Genomic DNA, 18,691 nt, shown 5'->3' on the forward strand with positions numbered 1-18,691 from the left:
TGGCCCTCAGAATTAAGTTGTGATAAGACTGCCCCTACCCCTAATTCAGATGCATCAGTTTGGACAATTAATTTTTTAGAGTAACAGGGGCTTTTCAGGACAGGTGCAGAGCACATGGCCTGCTTAAGCTCCTCAAAAGCTTTCTGACAGCTAGCTGTCCACAATACCTTTTTAGGCATTTTCTTAGATGTGAGGTCATTAAGAGGGGCTGCTATGGAGCCATAGTTCTTTATGAATGTCCTGTAATACCCAGTGAGGCCTAAGAAGGCTCTCACCTGGGTCTGAGTTGTAGGGGGAACCCAATCTGTAATAGTTTGGATTTTCCCCTGAAGTGGTGCAATCTGTTCTCCACCTACCAGGTGTCCCAGATAAACCACTTTCCCCTGCCCTATCTGGCACTTTGAAGCCTTGATAGTGAGGCCTACCTTCTGCAGGGCCTCCAAAACTTTCCATAGGTGGACCAGGTGATCATCCCAGGTGGAGCTGAAGACAGCTATATCATCTAGATATGCTGCACTAAAAGCCTCCAACCCTTGCAGGACTGTATTCACCAACCTCTGAAAAGTGGCAGGTGCATTTTTCAACCCAAAAGGCATTACTGTGAATTGGTAGTGCCCTCCAATGGTTGAAAATGCAGTTTTTGCTTTAGCATCCTCTGATAACTTGATCTGCCAATACCCTGCAGTCAAATCAAAGGTGCTTAGATACTTGGCAGATGCCAGTGTATCTATTAGCTCATCTGCCCTGGTTATAGGGTGAGCATCAATTTTAGTTACCTGGTTGAGACCTCTGTAATCTACACAAAATCTCATTTCCTTCTTTCCATCTTTGGAATGAGGTTTTGGTACAAGTACCACAGGAGAGGCCCATGGACTTTCAGAGTGCTCAACCACTCCCAGTTCAAGCATTTTCTGAACCTCTTGTTTTATGCAGTCCCTGACATGGTCAGGCTGCCTATAGATCTTACTTTTGACAGGCAAGCTGTCTCCAGTATCTATAGTGTGCTCACACCACGAAGTGGTGCCTGGCACAGTAGAAAAGAGTTCAGAAAACTGACCCAGGAGATTTATGCAGTGGTCTTTCTGCTCAGCAGTAAGACAATCTGCCAGAACTACACCTTCCACCAGAGCATCTTGTTCTGTGGAAGAGAAAAGATCAGGGAGAGGGTCACTCTCTTCTTCCTGTCCTTCATCTGTTGGCATGAGCAGGGTGAGATCAGCCCTGTCATAGTAGGGTTTCAGGCGATTGACATGGAGCACCCTAAGGAGACTCCTGGCAGTGCCCAAGTCAACCAAGTAGGTGACTTCACCTTTTTCTCAACAATAATGTGGGGACCACTCCATTTGTCTTGGAGTGCTCTTGGGGCCACAGGCTCACACTTTCTGCCCTGGTTGGTACTGAATCAGAACAGCCTTCTGGTCATGCCATTGCTTTTGGAGCTCTTGGCTGGCCTGAAGGTTTTTACTGGCCTTTTTCATGTACTCAGCCATTCTAGATCGTAGGCCAAGTACATAGTCCACTATGTCTTGCTTAGGAGCTTTTAAAGGTTGTTCCCAACCCTCCTTCACAAGAGTTAGAGGACCTCTTACAGGGTGTCCAAATAGGAGTTCAAAGGGGCTGAAGCCCACTCCTTTTTGGGGTACCTCCCTGTAAGCAAAAAGGAGGCAAGGTAACAGGACATCCCATCTCCTCTGGAGTTTTTCAGGGAGTCCCATTATCATTCCTTTGAGAGTTTTATTAAACCTCTCAACCAGTCCATTTGTTTGTGGATGATAGGGTGTGGTGAACTTGTATGTCACACCACATTCCTTCCACATGGCCTTTCAGTATGTAGACATGAAGTTGCTACCCCTGTCTGATACCACCTCTTTTGGGAAGCCCACCCTGAAAAAGATTCCCAGGAGGACCTTTGCCACTGCAGGAGCTGTAGTGGTCCTTAGAGGAATTGCTTCAGGATATCTGGTGGCATGGTCCACTACCACCAAAATAAACCTATTGCCTGAAGCAGTAGGAGGGTCAAGGGGGCCAACTATGTCAACCCCTACCCTTTCAAAGGGGACCCCAACCACAGGTAGTGGAATAAGGGGAGCCTTTGGAGTGCCACCTGTTTTGCCACTGGCTTGACAGGTTTCACAGGACGTACAAAATTCCTTTGTGTCCTCTGACATTCTAGGCCAATGAAACAAGGGGATAAGCCTGTCCCAAGTTTTCATTTGTCCTAAATGTCCAGCCAAGGGAATGTCGTGGGCTAGAGTTAGGAGGAACTCTCTGTATTGCTGTGGAATCACTAATCTCCTGGCTGCTCCAGGTTCTGGATCCCTTGCTTCAGTATACAAGAGATTGTCCTCCCAGTAAACTCTGTGAGAGTAACTGACATCCCCATTTTGCTGTTTGACAGCTTGCTGTCTTGAACCCTCTAGTGTGGGACAGGTATGCTGTGCTACACTCAGCTCCTCCCTGGCAGGCCCCCCTCCACCCAAAAGCTCAGCAGTGTCTGCTTCCAGCTCCTCTGGTGAAGGTTCTGCACAGGGTGGAAATTCTTCTTCCTCAGAAGTTAAATCCACTGTAGAGGGAGGGATAGTAGGTAGTGTTTTACCTTTACTAACCCTAGCTTTAGGGAGCACTTGGTCCATTGTTCCAGGATCCAAGTCACCCTGTCCTTTTTGCTTTTTGTCCTGAGCCCTTGTTAAAGCAAAAATGTGCCCAGGAATGCCCAGCATTGCTGCATGAGCCTCCAACTCCACTTCTGACCAGGCTGATGTCTCTAAATTGTTCCCTAGTAGATAGTCTACAGGTAAATCTAAGGCAACCACAACTTTCTTTGGACCAGTAACCCCCCCCCCCCCCCAGTTGAGATTCACAACAGCCATGGGGTGGCTAAGTGTGTTGTTATGAGCATCAGTCACTTGGTACTGGTGACCAAGTAGGTGTTGTTCAGGGTGGACCAGTTTCTCTATTACCATGGTAACACTGGCACCTGTGTCCCTGTAGGCCTGAACCTCAACACCATTTATTAGGGGAAGTTGCTTGTACTTATCCATATTAAGGGGACAAGCAACCAAGGTGTCCAAATCAATGGCACCTTCAGAGACTAACACAGCCTCTGTGGTCTCCCTAACAAGACCAACCCCAACTAAATTACCAAAAGTGAGCCCAGCTACTCCCTTGGTTTGGCTATTAGTAGGTTTGCTCCCACCACCACTGCTATTACTAGGGGCACTAGGTGTAGCAGCAGGGGTTGTGGTGGTGGGAGGCTTGGTGCTTTTCTTTGGACAACTGGCATCAGTTGTCCAATGGCCTTTTACTTTACATAAATAGCACCATGGTTTCTTTACTTGATTTGAAGAGGATTTGGGCCCACCACCCCCACCAGAGTGTTTTTTGTGGGCCTGATGAAGACTCATTTTTAGATTTGTCCCCACCCTTGTCAGAAGACTTACCATCCTTCTTCTTGCCATCCTTGTCACCCCCTGTATGAACTTTTCTGTTCACCCTTGTTCTGACCCATTTGTCTGCCTTCTTTCCCAATTCTTGGGGAGAGGTCAGATCTGAGTCCACTAGGTACTGGTGCAACAAATCAGACTCACAATTATTAAGAATATGCTCTCTCAGGATTAAGTTATACAGGCATTCATAGTCAGAAACTTTACTGCCATGTAACCACCCCTCCAAGGCCTTCACTGAATGGTCAACAAAGTTTACCCAGTCTTGTGAGGACTCCTTTTTGGTTTCTCTGAACTTGATCCTGTACTGTTCAGTGGTTAAGCCATAACCATCTAGGAGTGCATTCTTAAGAACTGTAAAATTATTGGCATCACTTTCCATAACAGTAAGGAGCCTATCCCTTTCCACTGAAAGATAGCCATAGGATAGCAGCCCACTGCTTTTGAGGGACCCCTTGTACAACACAGGCCCTCTCAAGTGCAGCAAACCACTTGTTAATGTCACCCCCCTCCTTGTAAGGGGGAACTATCTTGTGCAGATTCCTAGAATCATGCTCTTTTACAGGATTACTATCTGTAATACTGCTGCTGCCACCATGGGGTCCAAACCCCAACCTCTGCCTTTCTTTTTCTAAGTCAAATGCTTCCCTGTCTAGATCCAGCTGTTGCTTTTTCAGCTTCAGCCTGGACTCTTCCACTCTCAATCTATTGAGTTCCCTTTCTAACACTCTGTCATCAGGGTGGGTGGGTTGGGCATGCTTAGACACAGAAGAATGGTGTGAATGGACAGAGGGAGACCTGTCCCTAACAGATGGCACTCTAACAACCTGGCCTAAAGGAGTGATATCCCTACTGTGATGAGAGCTCACATTAGTACCAGCCATTCTAGGTGGCCTGCTAAGGGGCAGGTTGGGAAGATTCTCATATAACACTTTAGCTGGGGCTACCCCAGAATCAGAGTGTGAACCATCAGCTAATCTGTCACCTGATGTGCCAGCTAAGGCCTTCTCATTTTCTATGAGCATATTAACTAACAATTCTCTAGAGGGATTCTTCCCTACCCCTTAACCTCTATCAATGCAGAGACTCCTTACACCTTTCCAGTTAAGGTGGTCATAAGCTGTGCTGGCCAGATCCAGAGATTGACCTGTACCAGACATGATAGAAAAGGGTTTAAGGGACAGAAAAATAAATAAAAAGTTTCAGAACTTTTTAAGGAACAGAAAAAAAACTTTTTCAACTTTTTAGAAACTTTTTGAAAGTTTTAGAGGTACTTTTCAGCACTTAGCAATAAAGTAAGAGAAGAAAAGCAAAACTTTTTGGTTAGGTGTACATACACTGAACTTGTTTTGTATATTTTTCTCTTATGAAAAGTAAAAAATTACAAAGTGGTAAGTAGTTGCAAGTATTTATCCCACCACTGCACAACCAATGTAGGAGGCTGGCCTGATTTGTAGTGGTACCAAGGGGTACTTACACTCTGCACCAGGTCCAGTTATCTCTTATTAGTGTAGAAGAGGTGTCTAGAAGCTTAGGCTGATAGAAAAGGTAGCTTAGCAGAGCAGCTTAGGCTGAACTAGGAGACGTGTAAAGCACCTACTATACCACTGGTGTCAAATGCACAATATCATAAGAAAACACAATACACAGATATACTAAAAATAAAGGTACTTTGGCCCATATTTATACTTTTTGACGCTAAACTGCGCTAACGCAGTTTAGCGTCAAAAAGTTTTGCGCAGTCTAACGCCATTCTGAAGCGCCATGCGGGCGCCGTATTTATGGAATGGCGTTAGACGGCGCAATCAGACCGGCGCTGCCTGGTTTGCGTGGGAAAAAACCACGTAGACCAGACAGCGCCGGCGTAGGGGGAAAATGGCGCATGGGCGTCTTAAAATGGGGCAAGTCAGGTTACGTCGAAAAAATCGTCTTAACCCGACTTGCGCCATTTATTTTCGACGCCCATCCCCCATCAACATGACTCCTATCATTGTAAAGATAGGAGTCATGCCCCCTTGCCCAATGGCCATGCCCAGGGGACTTCTGTCCCCTGGGCATGGTCATTGGGCATAGTGGCATGTAGGGGGGCACAAATAAGGCCCCCCTATGCCACCAAAAAAAAATATAAAAAATAAAAAATTATACTTACCTGAACTTACCTGAATGTCCCTGGGGTGGGTCCCTCCATCCTTGGGGGTCCTCCTGGGGTGGGCAAGGGTGGCAGGGGGGGTCCCTGGGGGCATGGGAGGGCACCTGTGGGCTCATTTTGAGCCCACAGGCCCCTTAACGCCTGCCCTGAGCAGGCGTTAAAAAGTGGCGCAAATGCGCCGTTTTTAGCCACGCCAACTCCCGGGCGTCTCTTTTGCCCGGGAGTATAAATACCACGTAAAGGCCTGGGAGTCATTTTTTAGACGGGAACGCCTCCCTTGCATATCATTAACGCAAGGAAGGGGTTCACGCTAAAAAATGACGCACATTCCGGGAACTTTGGCGCTATTCGCCTCTAACGCCATAGTATAAATATGGCGTTAGTTGGCGTTAGTTTTGCGTCGAAATTGCGTCAAAAAAAACGACGCAATTTCGGCGCAAACGGAGTATAAATATGGCCCTTTATTTTTATGACAATATGCCAAAAGTATCTCAGTGAGTACCCTCAGTATGAGGATAACAAATATACACAAGATATATGTACACAATACCAAAATTATGCTGTAATAGCAATAGAAAGCAATGCAAGCAATGTACAGTCACAGTAGATTGCAATGAGAGCACATAGGTATAGGGGCAACACAAACCATATACTCCAAAAGTGGAATGCGAATAACGTATGGACCCCAAACCTATGTGAGCTTGTAGAGGGTCGCTGGGACTGTAAGAAAACAGTGAGGGTTAGAAAAATAGCCCACCCCAAGACCCTGAAAAGTGGGTGCAAAGTGCACCTAAGTTCCCCAGAGAGCACAGAAGTCGTGATAGGGGAATTCTGCAAGGAAGACCAACACCAGAAATGCAACAACGATGGATTTCCAGACGAGACAACCTGTGGAACAAGGGGACCAAGTCCAAGAGTCACACTCAAGTCGTGAGTGGGCAGATGCCCACAAAATGACAGCTGAGGGTGCAAAGAAGCTGCCACTGGATGGTAGAAGCTGTGGATTCTGCAAGAACGAAGAGGACTAGGAACTTCCCCTTTGGAGGATTGATGTCCCATGTCGTGAAGAAGCTTGCAGAGGTGTTTCTGTGCAGAAAGACTGCAAACAAGCCTTGCTAGCTGCAAGGGTTGCGGTTAGGGTTTTTTGATGCTGCTGTGGCCCAGGAGGGACCAGGATGTCACCAATTGAATGAGGAGACAGAGGGGGCGCCCAGCAAGACAAGAAGCCCACTCAGAAGCAAGCAGCACCTGCAGAAGTACCGGAACTGGCACTACAAAGAAGAGTGAACTGGAGCTCACCCGAAGTTACAAAAGAAGGTCTCACGACGCCGGAGGACAACTCAGGAGGTCGTGCACTGCAGGTTAGAGTGTTGGGGACCCAGGCTTGGCTGTGCACAAAGGAAATCCTGGAAGAGTGCACAGGAGCCGGAGCAGCTGCAAATCATGAGGTAACCCAGCAATGCAGTCTAGCGTGGGGAGGCAAGGACTTACCTCCACCAAACTTGGACTGAAGAGTCACTGGACTGTGGGAGTCACTTGGACAGAGTTGCTGAGTTCCAGGGACCACGCTCGTCATGCTGAGAGGGGACCCAGAGTACCGGTGATGCAGTCTTTTGGTGCCTGCGGTGGCAGGGGGAAGATTCCGTCGACCCACGGGAGATTTCTTTGGAGCTTCTAGTGCAGAGAGGAGGCAGACTACCCCCACAGCATGCACCACCAGGAAAACAGTCGAGAAGGCCGCAGGATCAGCAATACAAGGTTGCAGTAGTCGTCTTTGCTACTTTGTTGCGGTTTTGCAGGCGTCCAGAGCAGTCAGCGGTCGATTCCTTGGCAGAAGGTGAAGAGAGAGAGATGCAGAGGAACTCTGATGAGCTCTTGCATTCGTTATCTAAAGAATTCCCCAAAGCAGAGACCCTAAATAGCCAGAAAAGGAGGCTTGGCTACTTAGGAAGGAGGATAGGCTAGCAACACAGGTAAGAGCCTATCAGAAGGAGTCTCTGACATCACCTGCTGGCACTGGCCACTCAGAGCAGTCCAGTGTGCCAGCAGCACCTCTGTTTCCAAGATGGCAGAGGTCTGGAGCACACTGGAGGAGCTCTGGGCACCTCCCAGGGGAGGTGCAGGACAGGGGAGTGGTCACTCCCCTTTCCTTTGTCCAGTTTCGTGCCAGAGCAGGGCTGGGGGATCCCTGAACCAGTGTAGACTGGCTTATGCAGAGATGGGCTCCATCTGTGCCCATCAAAGCATTTCCAGAGGTTGGGGGAGGCTACTCCTCCCCAGCCCTGACACCTTTTTCCAAAGGGAGAGGGTGTAACACCCCCTCTCTGAGGAAGTCCTTTGTTCTGCCTTCCTGGGCCAAGCCTGGCTGGACCCCAGGAGGGCAGAAACCTGTCTGAGGGGTTGGCAGCAGCAGCAGCTCCAGTGAAACCCCGGGAAAGGTAATTTGGCAGTACCCGGGTCTGTGCTAGAGACTCAGGGGATCATTGGGGTGACAATTCCATGATCTTAGACATGTTACATGGCCATGTTCGGAGTTACCATTGTGACGCTATACATATGTAGTGACATATGTATAGTGCACGCGTGTAATGGTGTCCCCGCACTCACAAAGTCCGGGGAATTTGCCCTGAACAATGTGGGGGCACCTTGGCTAGTGCCAGGGTGCCCACACACTAAGTAACTTAGCACCCAACCTTTACCAGGTAAAGGTTAGACATATAGGTGACTTATAAGTTACATAAGTGCAGTGGTAAATGGCTGTGAAATAACGTGGACGTTATTTCACTCAGGCTGCAATGGCAGGCCTGTGTAAGAATTGTCAGAGCTCCCTATGGGTGGCAAAAGAAATGCTGCAGCCCATAGGGATCTCCTGGAACCCCAATACCCTGGGTACCTCAGTACCATATACTAGGGAATTATAAGGGTGTTCCAGTATGCCAATGTGAATTGGTGAAATTGGTCACTAGCCTGTTAGTGACAATTTGTAAAGAGAGAGCATAACCACTGAGGTTCTGGTTAGCAGAGTCTCAGTGAGACAGTAAGTCATCACACAGGTAACACATACAGGGCACACTTATGAGCACTGTGGCTCTGGCTGGCAGGGTCCCAGTGACACATACAACTAAAACAACATATATACAATGAAATATGGGGGTAACATGCCAGGCAAGATGGTACTTTCCTACAAAAAGAAGCCATGGTGTCCAAAGGGAAGCCAGTGGCAGGTGGTCCCCCACGTACATGTTATGCATGTGACCAGGTGGGTCATGTGAGGGGGGACCCCAAAAGTACACCGGCACCCACTGGTGCACCGTCCCAGGGTTTGGTCAGTGTAGCACTTGGGGAGGAGTTGGTTTCAGGTGGGTGGGAACCAGCAGAAATGACCCTTGTCTCACTAGGGGACAGTAAGATGGTCCAGAGAAACCTAGTGCCTGATAACACTAAGAAGTACAGGCGATGGGTGACCATCAATGGACAGAGGGTGGAGGCTCTGAGAGACACAGGAGCCAGTGTGACTACAGTGAGGAGTCACCTGGTGTCTGAAGAGCAGATTGATCCCCGGGTACTTCACCAAGTAGTTGCGGTAGACAACTCTGAGCGCCTCTGCAGGGTGGCGCAGGTTCCCTTTGAATGGGGGGGGGGGTCTCAGGTTCCTGGAAAGTAGCTGTGAGTCCAACCATGCCTGTTGATTGTTTGCTAGGCAACGACCTGGAGGATTCCCCTTGGAAGGAGGTGGAACATAGGTCTCACTTGGAGATGTTGGGTCTGCCTGGGTGGGTATGCGTATCCACCCGGTCTATGGCAGCCAATCAGGGTAGTCAAGAGCCCCTGGAGCCTGAAACAGTGGCCCAGGGGACCGCCAAGAAGAGGAAGGACAGGGGGCGCGGGAAACCGGCCCCTGAAGTTCCCACAGTCCGGGAGGAGGCAGAGCCTGAGGGTGATGCCCCGGAGCCTACAGGGGAACAGGTGGCTGAACTGGGGGAGGTCCCTGAGCTGTCGCAGTGGCAGCAGGAAGGGGGGCCCACCAGGGAAGCATTCTGTGCAGCACAGAGGTCATGCCCTACTTTGCAGGGTTTGCGGCAGAGGGCGGCAGACCAGGCGGCTGGCAAGGAGCCAGGATCACACCTGATTTATTGGGAGTATGACCTCCCGTATAGCGAGCCTAAGGTTCCTGAGCCTGGGTCAGCCCGTGTGTTGGTGGTACCCCAGTGCTTCAGGGCCTTCCTACTGGGGTTGGCTCATGATGTGCCTTTAGCTGGACATTTGGGGCAGGACAAGACCTTTGAGAGGCTTGTAACCCACTTTTACTGGCCCCTAATGCGCAGGCACTCAGATGCACATTGCAGGTCTTGTCAGACTTGTCAGGCAAGTGGCAAGAGTGGGAGGAAATGTAAAGTTCCCCTCCAACCTTTGCCTGTTGTCAATACTCCCTTTGAACGGGTAGGAATTGACATTGTGGGGCCTCTGGATCCCAAGACAGCCCTGGGCAACAGGTTCATCCTGGTCTTGGTGGACCATGCCACCCTGTACCCAGAAGCCATTCCTCTAAGGACGGTCACTGCCCCGCGGTGGGACGTGCCTTGATGGGAGTTTTTACCCGCATGGGGTTCCCCAAGGAAGTGGTATCTGATAGAGGTACAAACTTCATATCTACTTATTTGAAGTCTATGTGGAAGGTGTGTGGGGTAACCTACAAGTTCACCACCTCTTACCACCCCCAAAGTAATGGTCTGGTTGAGAGATTCAACCGCACCTTGAAAGGCATGATTCAGGGCCTGTCAGAGCCCTTGAGGTGTAAGTGGGACGTCCTCTTGCCATGCCTTTTGTTTGTTTACAAGGAGGTGCCTCAAAAGGGACTTGGCTTTAGCCCCTTTGAGCTCATCTATGGCCACCCTGTGAGGGGACCGCTCAGTCTGGTGAAGGAGGCTTTGGAGAAAGCTCCTAGTAAACCACCCCAGGATGTATTTAGCTACATGCTGGCACTAAGAAACCAGACTGCCCGCTTCAGGAGTCTCGCTCAGGAGAACCTGGAAGCAAGCCAGGAGGATATGAAACGTGGTACGACCAGAATGCCACTCTGGTTGAGTTTCAACCTGGACAAAAAGTGTGGGTCATGACACCAGTGGAGCCTAGGGCTCTCCAAGATAAGTGGACTGGGCCTTTTGAGGTGGTGGAAAGAAAGAGCGAGGTCACCTATCTGGTAGACTTACAATCCCCCAGGAACCCTTTGAGGGTCCTACATGTCAACCGCCTCAAACCACACTTTGAGCGAACTAAGCTATCCATGCTCCTAGCGACAGATGACGGGGTGGAGGAAGAGAGTGAGCCTCTTCCTGACCTCCTGTCTGTAGGAGAGAAAGATGGGTCTGTGGAGGGAGTGATCCTCTCCCCCTCCTTGACTGAGGAACAGCAGAGGGACTGTCGCCACGTGTTGGGACAGTTCGCCTCGCTGTTTTCCCTGATCCCAGGAGTCACACACCTGTGCACACATGATGTGGACACTGGGGACAGTACACCTGTTAAACATAGGGTTTACAGGGTGACTGACAGGGTCAGAGCTTGCATTAAGGAGGAAGTCTCCAAAATGTTAACCCTAGGGGTTATTGAGCACTCCAGCAGTCCTTGGGCCAGCCCAGTGGTATTGGTCCCAAAGGCTGCTGCTCCTGGTGCCTCTCCGGAACTTAGGTTCTGTGTGGACTACCAGGGTCTCAATGCCGTCATCAAGACTGACGCACACCCCATCCCCCGAGCTGATGAGCTCATTGATCGGTTAGGAGCTGCCAAGTACCTCAGTACGTTTGTTTTGACATCTGGGTACTGGCAGATTGCCTTAACTGAGGGGGCAAAGGAGAGGTCAGCATTCTCTACCCCAGATGGGCACTTCCAATTCAACGTGATGCCCTTTGGGATGAAGAATGCCCCTGCCACCTTTCAGAGGTTGGTCAACCAGGTGTTGGCAGGACTGGATGAGTTCAGTGCCGCCTACCTGGATGACATTGCGGTGTTTAGTTCCACATGGGAGGAACACCTGCAACACCTCTGGAGAGTGTTAGAGGCCCTGCAGAAGGCAGGCCTCACTCTTAAGGTGAGCAAGTGCCAAATAGGGCAGGGTTCTGTGGTGTACTTAGGACACCAGGTGGGGAGTGGCCAGGTGGCACCCCTACAGCCTAAGATTGACACGATTCTGGCTTGGGAGCCTCCCAAGACCCAGACTGAAGTGAGAGCCTTTTTTGGTCTCACAGGATATTACCAGAGATTTGTTAAGGGATATTGTACCATTGTTACCCCCTTAACTGAGTTGACTTCTAAGAAGCAATCCAAGAAAGTGATCTGGACAGAGGCTTGTCAGAACGCTTTTGATGCCCTGAAGGCTGCCATGTGCACAGCACCTGTGCTGCAGGCACCTGACTACTCCAAGGAGTTTGTTGTGCAAACAGACGCCTCAGAGCATGGTATTGGAGCAGTACTCCCACAGCTTAATGAAGAGGGCCTAGATCAACCCGTAGCCTTCATTAGCAGGAGGTTACTACCCAGGGAACGTAGGTGGAGTGCCATAGAACGTGAAGCGTTTGCTGTGATCTGGGCACTGAAGAAGCTGAGACTCTACTTGTTTGGGACTCACTTCCGAGTTCAGACCGACCACAGGCCCCTCAGATGGTTAATGCAGATGAGGGGTGAGAATCCAAAACTGTTGAGGTGGTCCATTTCCCTACAGGGGATGGACTTTATGGTGGAACACCGTCCTGATACAGAGCACGCCAATGCTGATGGTCTGTGCAGGTTCTTCTGACTTAGTGATGAGAACTCCTATGAGGTTGGGTAGTTGCTCCCCACTTTTAGCTGGGGGGACACGTGTTAGACTTTTTATCCTTGGTGTGGTCTCCCTTAACTTTTTGCCTCTGTTCCCCAGGTTGTTGATGTGTGCGGGACTCTGATTTTACTGTTTTTGTTACTCTGGGCACCTTACCACTGCTAACCAGTGCTAAAGTGCAAGTGCTCCTGTTTAAAATGTGTACGTAATTGGTTCTCCATGATTGGCATATTTGTTTTACTGTTAAGTCCCTAGTAAAGTGCACTAGAGGTGCCAAGGGCCTGTAAATCAAATGTTACTAGTGGGCCTGCAGCACTGATTGTGCCACCAACACAAGTAACCCTGTAATCATGTCTCAGACCTGCCACTGCAGTGTCTGTGTGTGTATTTTTACACTGTAAATTCGACTTGGCAAGTGTACCCACTTGCCAGGCCTAAACCTTCCCTTTTCTTACATGTAAGGAACCCCTAAGGTAGGCCCTAGGTAGCCCCAAGGGCAGGGTGCAGTGTATGGATAAGGTAGGACATATAGTAATGTGGTTTATATGTCCTGACATTGAAATACTGCCAACTTCGTTTTTCACTGTTGCAAGGCCTGTCTCTCTCATAGAATAATATGGGGGCTACCTTTAAATATGATTAAAGTGTAGATTCCCCTAGAGAGTAGATGGACATGTGGAGTTTGGTGTCCCTGAACTCACAATTTAAAAATACATCTTTTAGTAAAGTTGATTTTAAGATTGTGCGTTTGAAAATGCCACTTTTAGAAAGTGAGCATTTTCTTGCTTAAACCATTCTGTGACTCTGCCGTGTTTGTGGATTCCCTGTCTGGGTCATTTTGACAGTTGGCTTGTTTTTCACCTCACACTAGACAGTGACACAAAGGGAGCTGGGGTGTAACCTGCATTTCCTGATTAGCCATCTCTGCTAGGAGGGAGGGGTGGAGTGGTCACTCTCATCTGAAAGGACTGTGCTTGCCTCTGACAATGCAGGCTCCAACCCCCTGGTGTGTGTCTGAGGCCTTGCCTGTGCAAGGCAGGATTTCACAAGTAGGTGTGAGTCCCCTTTGAAGAAAGGTGACTTCAAAGACTAAAATGGGTATAAGAAGGGCACCCAAATCTACAGACTTTAGAAACACTTCTGGAACCAAGAGGAACCTCTGCCTGGAGAAGAGCTGATAGCTGAGGAAGAAGTGCTGCCCTGCCTGTGACTGTGCTTTGTGGAGCTTTCCTGCAGTGCTGCTTCTGCCAGAGTAAGAGGGCAAAGACTGTACTTTGTGTGCCTTCCATCTTGTGAAGAAATCTCCAAGGGCTTGAGTTAGAGCTTGCCTCCTGTTGTTTGAAGTCTCAGGGACAGCAAAGACTTCTCTCTGCCAGCACCTGGAGTCTCTGGAAAGACTCCTGCTCTGACAAGTGGTGCCCTATCCAGTCCCTGGGCCCTTGAAAGGAAAACTGGTGGAAACCCAAGGAAATCGACTTCGGACGACTCCGGACCGACGCCGCTGCTGAATCCGGTGACGCCGCCTGCACCCGACGCCGTGACCTTCGCTGGAACGCGACGCTCTTCGCAGGCCCAATGCCGCTGCAGCCCCGCTGAAGTCCGCGACTCCGTGGAAGTCGCCGCACCACGTCGTGACCGACACCACTCGAATTGCACGGATTCGACGTTTCGCACAGACGCCGCGATCCCCGACTTCGCGCATCGGCTTGTTTTCACTCTTCACCAAAGGTACTGTACTTGAGGGTCTACACGACTCCGTGTCCGGCGCCGCTGGTGTCGGCTTGTTGGGAACGACTCCGTCACGACGCCGTGTTAACATCTCATCGAAGCATTTTTGTTTCTAAGCGCTATTTTTGAGTTTAATCTCTAAAAATTCGTAACTTGACTTGTGTATGTCGGATTTTTGTCGTTTTGGTCTTGTTTTGTTTAGATAAATATGTCCTATTTTTCTAAACTGGTGTTGTGTCATTTTGTAGTGTTTTCATTAAGTTACTGTGTGTGTTGGTACAAATACTTTACACCTAGCGCTCTGAAGTTAAGCCTACTGCTCTGCCAAGCTACCAAGGGGGTAAGCAGGGGTTAGCTGAGGGTGATTCTCTTTTACCCTGACTAGAGTGAGGGTCCTTGCTTGAACAGGGGGTAACCTGACTGTCAACCAAAGACCCCATTTCTAACAGACTAGAGCTGTTTGACATAGGTATGTTGCCATTATAATTGAAAGAGCATTTTGTCACTGCAATTGATAATACACTATTTCGAAATCACAGACAGACTCCAGATTGTTTTGTGATTTAAGTGTGTTTATTTTAGTGCTCAATATTGGAGGGGGTAGTGAAATGGTGAGGGGTGATGGCGGAGGAATGTCCATGGCAGAGTCCAGTCTATTAGTCTCACAGGTGCATTGCCCAAATGGGCATAGGAAGTGGAGCTGGGGCAGTTTAAGTATGGACAGGGTGACAAAGTGGGACAGTAGGATGACAATCAGGGTAGTCTAATTTCTTGGCGGGGGTCTTGGCATTGTGCTCTGTCTTTGTCCTGGATCTCAGGGACCGTTTGCGGGGTGGTTCTCCCTCTGCAGGGGGTGGGGTGCTGGTGTGGTGGTCCTGTGGTAGGGAGTCCTGTCCACTAGTGCCGGCGGAGGTGGTGGGCAGTTCATCGTTCATGCTATTGTCAGGGGCCCCTTGTAGTGCCACCGTGTCCCTCCTGGTGTTGAGTACTTCCTTCAGCACCCCTACGATGGTGCCCAGGGTGGAGCTGATGGTTCTGAGTTCCTCCCTGAAGCCCATATACTGTTCCTCCTGCAGGCGCTGGGTCTCCTGAAACTTGGCCAGTACCGTTGCGATTGTCTCCTGGGAGTGGTGGTAGGCTCCCATGATGGAGGAGAGGGCCTCGTGGAGAGTGGGTTCCCTTGGCCTGTCCGTCCCCTGTCGCACAGCAGCCCTCCCAGTTCCCCTGTGTTCCTGGGCCTCCGTCCCCTGGACCTTGTGCCCACTACCACTGCCCCCAGGTCGCTGTTGTTGTTGGGGTGGTGGGTTATCCTGGGTTCCCTGTAGTGGTGGACACACAGCTGATTGACGTGTCCTGGGAATGGAGGTATGGGCCCGCTGGGTGGGTGCTGTGCTTGTATTTCCAGAGGGGGGAAGGTCTGTGGTGGCCTGTGACTGGGTGAGGGGAACCTACTGTCCCGAGGTCCCCGATGGGCCGGGTTGGTCATCTAGATCCAGTTGCACAGAGGTGCTGTCATCACTGTGGGCCTCTTCTGTTGGTGGTGTGGACATGTGTGGACCCTCCTGTCCAGTGACGTTGGGTAGGGGTCCTGCAGGGGTATAAAAGGATGGTTATTACATCTGTGTGTGTCATGGTGTGCAATGGGTGGGTGACCGTGTACCCCAGTGCTTGCCTTCCTGTGTGGGACCTTGTGTGATGATGGTTTAGGGGGTTGCATGGGTATGTGCAGTGGCCATGCTTTAGTGATGGGTGTCCATGCTTTGTTGTTGCATGCAGGGCTTGGTGTTGGGATGGGTGGTTTGTGATGTTGGGACATATGTGAGGAGTTAGAGTGCTGGGGGTGAAGGTGGGAGTATGTGATACATGCAGGTAGGGTGGGGGATGTAATAATTAAGATTTGTCTTACCAGAGTCCATTCCTCCACCTACTCCTGCGAGGCCCTCAGGATGCAGAATCGCCAAGACCTGCTCCTCCCATGTTGTTAGTTGTGGGGGAGGAGGTGGGGGTCCGCCGCCAGTCCGCTGAACCGCCTGGTGTTGTCTTGAGACCACAGAGCGCACCTTCGCCCGTAGGTCGTTCCACCTCTTCCTGATGTCCTCCCGATTTCTTGGGTGCTGTCCCACTGCGTTGACCCTGTCCACTATTCTTCGCCATAGCTCCATCTTCCTTGCAATTGAGGTGTGCTGCACCTGTGCTCCGAATAGCTGTGGCTCTACCCGGATGATTTCCTCCACAATGACCCTGAGCTCCTCCTCCGAGAACCTGGGGTGTCTTTGCCGTGCTATGGGGTGGTGTAGGTGATGTGTGGGGTGGAGTGTGTGGTGATATGTAGTGGTGTGTTGTGTGAGGTGTGTGGAAGTTCTGTGGGTGATGGTGTTGTGTGCCTGTGGATGCTGTTGTTCTTGCTGGTGGTGTCTCTCTCTGGCCTTCTTTCGGAATTTTGGGTCATGGGGGTGTGTGGGTGATGTAGGTGTGTGTTTTATATTGTAATGGGTGTGTGGGAGTGGTGTGTGTATGTGTATCAGGTGTGTGTATTTCGAATTGTCCGATGTGGTAGTGTTTTGTAAGAGTGTGTGTATTTTGAGCACGGCGGTGTGTACCACCAATGGATTACCGCGGTTGAAAGACTGCCGCGTGGATTCATGTGTCGTGATAGTGTGGGCGTATTTCTGTTGGCGTGACGGTGGAGGTTTTGTTTTCGCCAGTTTCTCACTGACCTTTGGTGTGGCGGACTTGTGTGGGTGTCTGAATTTTGGCGGATTCCGAAATGTGGGTCATAATAGCTGTGGCGGAATTCCGCGGCCGCGGCGGTGTGTTGGTGGTCTTCTGCACGGCGGTAAGCGGCTTTTACCACCGATGTTGTAATGACTGCCTATGTCCTGTCCCCACACAAAGGGGTGCATACCTCTCTGTAATGATTCTGGACAAAAGCATGAAGGGTGGGCCTCTGTTTACTTCAAATGCCCTTCGTTGAAGTCTCTTCCACTTCCAAGGCACAACTGGTTGCAAGTACTGGACTTCTGACTCCACCATTTCTTCTTTCTACTTTTGGACCTGTGTATGCTTTCCCAGGAAGAAAGACTGCTGTGATGCTGAAAGGAATGCCACTCTGCTGGACTTCTATTCTGCTGGACTTCTGCTTGATTTGCTGGCCTGCTGCCTGCTTCCCTCTTGCCTGGGAGTGAGAAGGACTGGACCTCCATCTCTCCACCCCAGAACACAGGTGACTGATCTCCCATTTTCTGAAGTCTCAGGGACATAAAAAACATGTAACTTACCTTCATCTGCACCTGGACTCTGCCATTTGTGAGTATGCCCTGCCAATTGGTGCCTCCCCAGACCTGGACTTATGCATGTGAGGCCTAAAGTGCTTCTTCAGTAAACCCATGCATCCTCATTGGCTCTGGTGCATCTTCGCTGTTGTAGGGGATTGGAACTGGCACACCTTCACCTTTGCGTGGATCAGAACCGGGGCATCCTCGTCACTGTGTTGAGCAGATCTGGCACATTGCCTTCAGAACCAGCACATCACCCTCATATTTGACACATCCATTGCTATAGGAGCAGAGCCAATGCTTCACATTTGGGACAAGTGTATCAGTCTGGGAACTGAAGTACTGCCAATTTTGCATGGAGAAAACAGAAAATCTCCTTCTGTTGCAGGATTGCAACTGACGCATTGCTTCGGATGCAACTTGCATCTGCCTTGATATCAACAAAACCAGGATCAAGGTACTTTTGTTTATTGTACCTAAGTGGGTCCCTGTGAACAGCCCGTGCTCCATTGTGGTTGGCAGGAACTCTTGACTTTGTCTCAGGCTGGCACGACCAGATATCCCCGGTTGGTGCTTCATGCTTCTAAATACTTTTCCACAGTTTATTCTTTAAAAATGCATAGCTCAAATTCTACTTATTGAATTTTTATCATTTTGGCCTGGTTTTATTTATTAAATTAGGCTCTATGGTGGTCATTACAACTTCGGCGTTTTTTTCCAAGACTGCCGAAGCCACTGCCACCAACAGACCACGAGTGCTGGCGGTCTGAAGACTGCCATATTTTGATTTATGAAGGATTTATGCCCGTTTACAGATGGAAATCCGTCCCCATCGGCCTGGCAGATGGAGGAAAAGAGTCAGGTCCACCACCAGCACCACCCCACCAAGAAGACTCCGCCCACCATATTACTATACGAAATACGGCATGGTGGAGTCCTGTCGGCAGTGTGGTGCTGGTGGTAGAAAACACCAGGACCGATCCCTTCCGGACAACCACCTCACTGGAAAAGGTAAGTTGATCGTCCGAAAGGAGGGGGGAGGTTGGGTGCATGAGGGGGTCTCGGTGCATGTATGTGTGCGAATGGGAGTGTCTGGGTGCATGTATGTTTGCGAATGGGGGTGTCTGGGTGCTTGTATGTATGCGGACAGTGGTGTCTGGGTGCGTGAATGGATGAGCTGTCTGGGTGTGTGCATGAATGTGAAGGGGGGAGTGCGTGTGCATGAATGCGGAGAGGAGTGCGTGAATGGATGCAGTGGGGTGTGCATGAATGTGGACGAGGAAGT

Source organism: Pleurodeles waltl, chromosome 8 (genome assembly GCF_031143425.1).
Source record: "Pleurodeles waltl isolate 20211129_DDA chromosome 8, aPleWal1.hap1.20221129, whole genome shotgun sequence".
NCBI lineage: Eukaryota > Metazoa > Chordata > Amphibia > Caudata > Salamandridae > Pleurodeles > Pleurodeles waltl.